General features: G+C 43.3%; 1 protein-coding gene across 2 annotated transcripts in view; it reads left to right on the top strand.

Annotated features, from left to right (window-relative positions):
• Positions 1-1,603: 1,603 nt before the first annotated feature.
• The window catches only part of KMT2D (lysine methyltransferase 2D), a 169,099-nt gene continuing 161,430 nt past the window's right edge, over positions 1,604-9,272 (top strand). For both annotated transcript variants that reach the window (XM_088448524.1, XM_088448469.1), the window contains exon 1: positions 1,604-2,121. The gene's annotated coding sequence lies outside the window, so the exon portion shown is untranslated. The remainder of the gene's footprint in view (positions 2,122-9,272) is intronic.

The raw sequence follows: 9,272 nt of genomic DNA, 5'->3' as shown, positions 1-9,272 counted from the left end.
GCGTGTTGCTGAAAGTAATTGTGTATAGAGGGCCTGATTCAGCATGGATAACAACTGGCGATCGCAGATGCATAATCGTACGCAATGAATCTGAGAAAATATGCTAATGTCTGACACCTCTCAGCCAGCATAGACACGCCCACTACTGCCTTCTCACATCCGTAATACCTCGCAGTCCTGCGTATAGATCGGTAACATCGAAGCACATCGTCCCCTCACGCACAATTACAGCCGGTCTGACCTGTCTCAGAATTTACAAGTCTCGTCGCACGCAGTGAGTACTCAGGCTGCGAAGGCAATTGCAGTGACTAATTTATGCACGCCCATGCAATGGCGTTCTAACGGACTGGCACGCCTGTGTTTCCCCATCACCACCCCCAAACGCTCACAGCCTGTGACTCACTCTGTGATGGATTCCACAGTGCATCTGTAATCGCAGCGTGATCACCACGCACACGCAATGCCGTGCATACGCAGTACGCAACAAATGGTCGATCCGCGTACAATGTTGCAATTGCGATCCATGCTGAATCAGGCCCAGAGGCTTTGAAATGCTCACATTGGAGGCCATACTCTGACGGATGATCTGCACTTAGCATAGGGCTGGTGTAAATTCCAATGGTGCAACCGATTGTGGCATCTAAAGACGCACAAAGCATGATTGCAGTATCTGTAGACAGTGAAACTGGGCGTCTCAGTCCTTGCACATCCAGGTGCATGAATGTACACCAGGGCAGTGCTTTATAGTGTCATTAGCATAAAGCCGCAGACGCAACTGCAGCAAAAGTTGCAAGTAAGGCTGTGACTGCCTCCGACTGAGAATCAGTCCTAGTGCCCATCCACAGACCTGCACCCTACAATGTATACTTCCAGAATTTCCCAAGCTGGTTTTCCTACCCAATCCACCCCTGGCTATATCCCTGATGGGTCTAATAACTAAAAGCATGCACGGAAGTGACATGTCCATTTCACTTTAACCCTCTGCCAGCAGCGTTTGGAGGTTTTCACAGGAATCCCACAGCTTCCCCATCGTCGCGATAAGTAGCAGTAATACAAACTTCTATGAGAGGAATTTAAATCAAAGTAACGCGCCTCCGGTTACGGTAGTGCAAACATTGCAAGTCTGTGGTGCAAGGGAAAACTTGCAATGTTCATCGGTTTGCATTGAATTCCCCCCTATATGGCTGCAATACAGAATGTTAATTACTGCACAGTTATAGCAAAGTGACCCCTACATTCCCAATCTTCCCCTGGTGTCCACATACTTTTGGAGATGTAGCATAAATATGAAATAACTGTTTATGAGCAGAAAATTATTTTCCAATGTAACAATATGAATCTATTTACCTGTAACACAGTAACATGTAGATAACCAGGTGCCAGTGAGAGCTTTGAACGGTACAGTATTTTGTAGGCCTATATCTCTCTCCCCCCAATGTTGTTGTTATTATTATTATTTGCTACGGTACTCTCCGCCACCCTGTATGGAAGGACACCTCGCCTCCCCCTTCTGCTACCCACGTGCTTGCTCCCAGCCGAGCCCGGGAGTGAAGCGGTTAACCTCACGGCGGAAGCATCCTGTGCGGAGCCGCGTCACTGCAAAGTCACATCCCGAGCGGTCGCGCGTATCCCTCCTCCTCCGCTGCCGCTGTTGAAGCTCCGATTTAGACCCGGTGCTGCTGGGAAAGGGCAGCATAATTCTGGTACCGGATACACCGACAAAGGACTTGGCTCCTCCCCCCGCTGCCGCCTCCCCCTGCTTCCGGACCCGGACTGCTTCCCCTGTGTGTGCCGGGGGGGGCCTGCGGCCTGAGCGCTAGGATCGGGGATATCCCGGTTCCTGTGGACTATTTTTCCTCCGGCCGGAGAAGATGGAGGCTGAGCGCTGAGAGCGGCGGCTGTGGACTGGGCGGGGGGAGAGCGGCAGGAAGCCAGCGACGAATACGACAGGAGATTAGAGAGCACTGGGCCGACAGAGCCGGGGCATGGAGTGAAGGAGGCCGGAGCTGCAGACCGGGGGTGCCTTGGTTCCCTGCTGCCCCTATTTCCCGGGCATAGCATCGGGTGACGGGGTGAGATGCTGCCCCGCTGGGGGTTCTGCCTGCCCCGGCCACTGTAGAGGTGAGAGACGGGGAGGGCTGGGTGGGACGCTGCTGCTGCTGCCGCAAATATGGTGGATGCTGTACATTATGATTACCGGCTGGGTGACGGCTCTTTGTGCACCCGTATACGGCCTGTCCGGCCCTGGCACCTCGGCCGCTGCTCTGCCCTTCTCGGTGCCCGTGATCAGTGCCAGGCAGGAGCTTTGTGTCCAGGGGCAGCCCAGCCAGAGGCCTGGGGATGGGGGCGAGCTGCCAGGGCACCCATGGGAGGTAGTTTGGGGACATGTTGGGAAGTGTTTCATGTGCCCTGCATTAGATGTGCATCCCCACATACACAGCATGCCAGTCACAGGGGGCACATAGTTGTGTGTGATCAGGGCCTGGCACCACTCACACCAGCTCTACCTCATCTTTGTGTCCAGCAGTTGCCATGTGCTGGGTATATATCTATTAGGAGGTTTACTCCTTACAATGTCTGCCTTTTGTACTTGTGATTTGTATTTCTGGCACTGGAGGTGCCCTGGTCACTGTACACTTCTTTTTTTTTTTTTAATATGATTTCTGAAGTTTTGTGTGCCAGTGACTTTAGTACTAATGTCAGGGCATCGCCTGTCAATGTTTGAGACAATAGTGTAAAATATTTTTTTTTCTGTTTTGTGCCTGCAGCCCCATGTAAGTAGCTGTATAAAATTTATGTAAACAACATCTCTATTTGTAATGGTGCTTACACACGGGATGATTGACAACGATATCGTTGTACGTTCTCCCGTGTGTGCTGGATGATCGATATCTATCAACCAGCACACCACCAACTCGCCAACGACTATAGCGATCAACGATCGCAGGTCCCTATAGTAACCTGGTCGATATCGACCATGTTGGCCTGCATGCATGGGCGATATCGATATCATCCATATGTGCCCGCGCCTCACAGGTTGTTGGGCACCAAAAAATGCTTGATATGAACGATAACTATATTGATATTGTTATCGTCCATTTTAATCGTACTGTGTGTACGCACCTTAAATGTTAAAGGAAGCCGGTCAAAAAACAAGTGGTAACATTGGCCCAAATTACATGTTATATTGGTAAACCCGCAACCGCCACCTAGTAACTTTGTTTTAGTGAAAAGATTTGTACATTTGTTGCTAAAAATAAACCACGTTCGCTGATATTTTACTCAGCATTTATCCATAGCATGCCAATTGGGGAGGAATAGTATATTGCTGCTTTCCTGAAAAATGGGATCTCTACCTGTAATGCTGAATGATACATTAAATAGAAAACTTTAAAGAAAAGGAAAGGTGTAATTTGAAAGTTCTTTATATATAGGCTCAAAATAGTTATGCCAGCCTCTATGCTGCCCCCTAAGAAAAAAAAAAAAAAGTCCTGTAATGTATCCATTTTAGCTGCTCCATACCACATATATTGCAAACTGTATATCAGGTTTCACAAAATGCACTGTAGAACAGTACACACTGAAAATTGCTATTTATCCCAGGTGAAATTATCTATTAAATTTCCATGTACTTTGTTTGTATTAACATTAATCTATTACATAATTCAATGCTATTTGATATGAATATTTCACTCCCAAAACAATATAATATTAAATACGGTATTAATGCAGTATAGGCGGCACTTCGATATGCAAGTATGCTATTTACTTATCTTCTTGATAATGTACAGATGAAATTGTGTTTTATTTCCTTGCCTGTTAAAGAGGGAAGTGATTTCTCCATCCATGTGCTTCTTTGCCGTCTCTGTTCCATGCGCTCTTTATTTTGAGGTAATATATGAGAATCAGAGGTCTTACCCAATACTACTGCTGTATAGTAAATTGTTTTTAGTTGTACTCTAACGCTGTCTAGATGTTACACATTGCGTTCCTATGTCGTTTGGTTCTTAACTATGTAGTAATCCATAACGTCTTCCTTGCTTTAAGGGGGTCATTTATGCAACATACTTTTCAAAATCATATTTTAGTAGTGGTTAGTTTACCTTAGTGCTTGTTTACGCAGAAATATTTTAGTGTTTTGTGCCGCAGAGGTGAAAGCGTCTTGTTGCCTTTATGCTGTTGTGTTAAAGCTTTTGTCAATTATATCTAGGTGTTTATGGCAATCTATGCAGTGCTATAATCTGCTTCTAAAGATGTTCTTAAAATCTGTTTGCAATGTATATTTTGTTTGTTCTATTTTATTACATAAATCACTGACTCATGTACACTTAATAATCCACTGTGATGAAGGCCTATGTCTCAAGTGAATAGCGCCGGTAATCGACTCCCGGAGCTATTCAACTCATATGTGCTACTAAACCCGATTACGATTTCTTCTCGCACCACTCAGGAGATGCGAGCAGAAATCCAACAAAAGTCCCGTCACGATGCTATTTTCTGCCATTAGCGCCGGCAAAACAGTATCGCGCCGGGAAGTTAGGTCGGGGAAGGCTAGTTCTCGCGCCTTAAACAGGGTGTTTAGGCAGGAAAACGAGCCTTCTCCGACCTAACTTCTCGCATAATTGAATAGCTCCGGGAGCTCATTCCCGGCGCTATTCACTTCGCGTTTAATTGAATTGTGCCCATGGAATATTTAGCCCATGTAATGTTATGCAACATTCAATGAGAGGCTTTCCCAACATTTTAGATCTCTTATGAATTAAAGTTTGAAGGTTTTTAATTTTGTGTTTGAATCATTTTAAAAGTTAGTTCATTCTTTGCCAGAGGTTGCACAAGGTTAGGTTCGCCACTCGCCGCCAGCTCTTGACAGTGGGGGAAATTATATTTGCTTCTCACTCTGTAAATAGTGATCACTGCTCCTTTGGGCAATGGTCAGTCAATTGAGGAGCCACATTTAGTGCACATCCCCACTCTTTCTGCTTGTATAGCTGTGACAGATTTTGGCCAAAAGAGCTGGTTGCTCACCCTTGTCCTGTCAGTGCTGTTAGTCCTGCAAGTACATTCACTAGTAGCGGGTGACTGCACTGAAAGGGTAACTAGGGGAAGTATGTCTAACTAGCAAGTTGTATAAAAGGTGTACAATGGGCACGATTCTATTCAGCGTGATGTAAATAGCGCCGGGAGTGAGTTCCCGGAGCTATTCAATACACCGCACTGCCAAGTCCGACTAAGGATTTCTTCTCTCATCCCTCCGGGGATGAGAGAAGAAATCCGACAAAAGGCCCCGGCGCGAGGCTGTTTTCTGCCCTTCGCGCCTGGAAAACAGCCTCGCGCCGGGAAGTTAGGTCGGGGAATGCCCGTTATCGTGTCTAAAAACCCTGTTTAAGGCGCGAAAACGAGCCTTCCCCGACCTAACATCGCGATGAATTGAATAGCTCCGGGAGCTATCTCCCGGCGCTATTTACATCTCGTAGAATTGAATCGTGCCCAATGTCTTGTTAAGTTTAAAAAATATTTGTTACTTGTAAGCTCCATTCTATGGCTAAATAGTGTAGTGTACACTTCTGTTTTTGTCGACCAGGTAGATATGTTTTTACCAGGTTTTTTTTTTATGACCTTTTTCAATATCATTGTCAATTTCAGGTATTGATGTGCTTGGAAAAGTAAGGTACCTTGCAGACTTGTGTAGGACAATTGAAGGTCCAAGTGCACTTAGATTTATGTACTTTGTTAGATGGTGAATGTCATAATGTCATCCATGCTGTCTGTTTACAGGATTTCTGTCCAGTTGAGTAGATGCATGTGGCTTAGAGTCTCTTCCGGGTCTCATTTGGTCCCTGTTACGTTTAAGTATATATCACTACCCATACAATGATGGCACCCATCTTGCTATGGATTTTCCGGCATGCTTTATAGTGGTTTAGGCTTTGTGTTTATTTTTAGGTCCATACACTGCAATTTTATAGCATGCGTGAACAGATTTGTGTGTAAGGTTTAGGTCTCAGCAAGAGGTTGTATGTGCGTTTGCTCAAGTAAGTGTCTAGTCACACTTTTTTTTTTTTTTTACAAACTGGAACACAATAATTCTATGCAGTCACATGGATTCATAGCCTAACCCTAGATATTATGGGGGTCAAATCAGTTTGGAGCGAGTTTGTTTCATGAAAGTCGCATACATCATGTGAATGCACACACCCAAGAAATGATACTTAAATAGAAATGCCAATTTGCTATACTTGTGGCAAGGTTGCATGACTTTTCTACATAATGCGACCTGGGAGAAGTGTGGGAAAAAATTAGGATACCTGAACCCCAAAAAAGTGACAACTGAGATAGTAGGACCATAGGCTATAAGGAAAGTACTGTAGGTTCTTAAAAGGTGCAAAACGGCTGATTATTTATTTATTTATTTTTTCATGTTTTATTTATGGTTGAAAAATGATAGCAAACGTTTTTAACGAATGTAATCGTGCCTACACACTTACCAATCTGCACACGATCCGATGATGTGTCCGATTTCCCTTGAAACTCCTCCCCGGCAGCTCTGCACACTATTTGGTCCATCTTCAAACGATCTCTTCTGCATCTGGAACTTTTTTCCAGTGCATTGTGTCCCAGATTGCCAGATCTGCCCTACAGCACGGCAGATCTGATTATGTGATGTCCGACCAGTGGGGACGCGCATCGTGATCGTGAGTGGGGAAGCATATTTTACACAATCTGTCGTTCCGATGCATTGGAATTGGGCAGATCGGGTAAAATATCGGTATGTGTGTAGGCCCCTTAAGTCTTTTCAGCATTTTACAGTACAGAAAAATGTCTGCATAGTAATGTTTTCGTGTTTTCATATGTTTGTAAAAAAATCCTTATACCTCTTATGCAAGTTCAAAACACCTCCCCCCTACCTATCCCACATCATTTAGCTTATTATTAAGCTTTTTACAGAAATTCACCTGAAAACTGAAGTCCAAATTATGCTATTTAAACTGCTCCAAATGTGCTGATTATTACTTGGGAGGGGCGTACAAGAGGCTCTGCACTGTGTCCCCACATTTTTACCTTTTAAATAAATATTTCCCTACCTCTTTCACCTGCTCAGGGGGTGCGCACAAAAAAGGTGAATTACCTTTGAAAAATGTAAGTTTGTAGTTGAATTTCAAATGTATTTCGCAGTGTGAGTTCGCCGTGAGAACAGATCACAGGACCCAACTCGTACCTAATTGAATTGACCCCTATGTGTGTAGCACACTAAAATATTAACAATCTTGTAGACTATCTGGTGTGGTTGCTCTTAGAAGGAAGCCTGAACACTGCTGTTATAAGCTTGTTTACATTGGATCTGAGCATAACCATCTAAAAACAAAAATAAACAAAACACAACTGTGAGAGCAGTCAGATCTGAGCACTCTGTTAGGACACTTTTTCATTTGTTTTGTGAGAATCTGTGTTAGTGACAGTGTCGCCCAATTAGCATTGGCAAGGTATGTGATGATTGATGCTAAAGGTGTTATGGTAAATTTACACATGATAATGCACTTTTCTTCTGAACATTAAGATCCTGGGTCTGCTTAATCCCTGAGTCAAACATACATATACAATATTTGTTAACTCAATATTAAATAAACAAATGTGCATTTTCCAGGTTGATCTGTTTGTGTTTGTTAATCCCTGTATTTAAATTTAATATGAACAAAGTGTAAAAAATAGTAGTGGCTGATGGAAAATAAAAAAGGCGAATCAAAAAGTGTGTTTACAATAAAGGGTGGATGTTGCACATAGGGCTATTTTTAAAAGTGGAAAAGATTGAGAATTTAATTTAATACAATGTAAATAAAGATCTTTAAAGAGAGTACAGAAGAGTTTTTGTAGCCTACCCAAACCATGTCATGTGTGTCAATTAGTACACACTGGTCGGTGTCAGCAGAATATATAGTTTCCGGCCGAATCGGAACGACCGATCGGCCAGTTCGTACAGTATGTACGCCCAATCCGCGCGCTCCCGCCAGCAGCACGGCCGACCAGATGATATCATATGCGGCACTGTTATAGGTAATAAAGGACAGAACGAGGGATCGTTCTGTCGTTCATTACACCGCTCTGTGTGCCCGCGGTACGATATGTCGTCCAGTGTGTACCCACTGTACCCCCCCTCCCCACCCCAACTGATGAATAAGCTCTGTCATTTTATAACCTCACACTCTTCTATTGTCATGTCTGTTTACATGTATAGTGAAAAAGTTGATTTGTAACATTGTAATACAAGTGTCATTTTAAATATAGAAAGAAGCTAAATTATATTGCTGCTAAGAGGATAATTTCCACAAACATTGCAGTAGAGCAAGCATTATATTAAATTGGGTTTTGTAGAGCAAGCAGTAGAGTTGTACAAAAATTACTTTGTACAGGACTTGCTCAATGTTTCAGCATATATAAAGATTTTATTATTTGTATCAGGTTGCTCTAATAATATGTTTGGAACTTTGTTACCTCTTTTTGGAATGTTGAATCTTATCTGCAGGAAAACTTGCTATCACAGAAGTAGATTGACAAGCAAGTGTTGAGTCAGGTTATGTATTCATAGAGTTTGTGGTAGAGAAGTACCAGGGAATGAAGGAGAAATAAAGATTATGCTTGTATGCATCATTTTTCAGTAGCATCATTTATGTTAAGTATTTTTTATTTGTTGCATACGAAGAATCATATTTTATGTGCAAACAAGATGTTAACATGGTAACACATAAAAATGTGACATTGTCCAGAGCAGTACTCCTGCAACCTGTGGCTCTCCAGCTGCTGTGTAACTACAGATTCCTGCATGCCCTTCCACAGTTACAGCATTACCAAGCAGCATGACTATGGCAGGGCATGCTGAAAAAGTGTAGTTCCACATCAGCTGGAGTGTCACAGGGTTGCCTACCCTTGGTCCATATACCAGAACATTGGGCATGTCTGATTGGTCTTGTCTATTGGATTTTGCCATGCACTGAATCATTGTTGTGTTCACGCAGGTTAAGGCATTGTGGATATTTTGCAATTTGTGCTCATCTGAGCGGGGCCTATATGTGTTTTTCTTGTTTCCAAGCAGGAGGGAAAGGTATGGTGTCATGTGCAGTGCTGATCTTTAATTGGACGATGAAACTAGCCCATCTCTACATTTCATACTGAACATTGCTGTATTTCTGCAAATAGTGATCCCGAATCATAAAATTACCTTTTTCATGGGGTAAATTAAGAACCCTTTGTAAGATGGTAACATAAATAATTCCTCCCTT

Source organism: Taudactylus pleione, unplaced genomic scaffold (genome assembly GCF_031769625.1).
Source record: "Taudactylus pleione unplaced genomic scaffold, aTauple2 ptg000005l, whole genome shotgun sequence".
Classification (NCBI taxonomy): Eukaryota; Metazoa; Chordata; class Amphibia; order Anura; family Myobatrachidae; genus Taudactylus; species Taudactylus pleione.
Note: the sequence above shows the minus strand (reverse complement) of the source record. Positions and strands in the feature narration are given on the sequence as shown.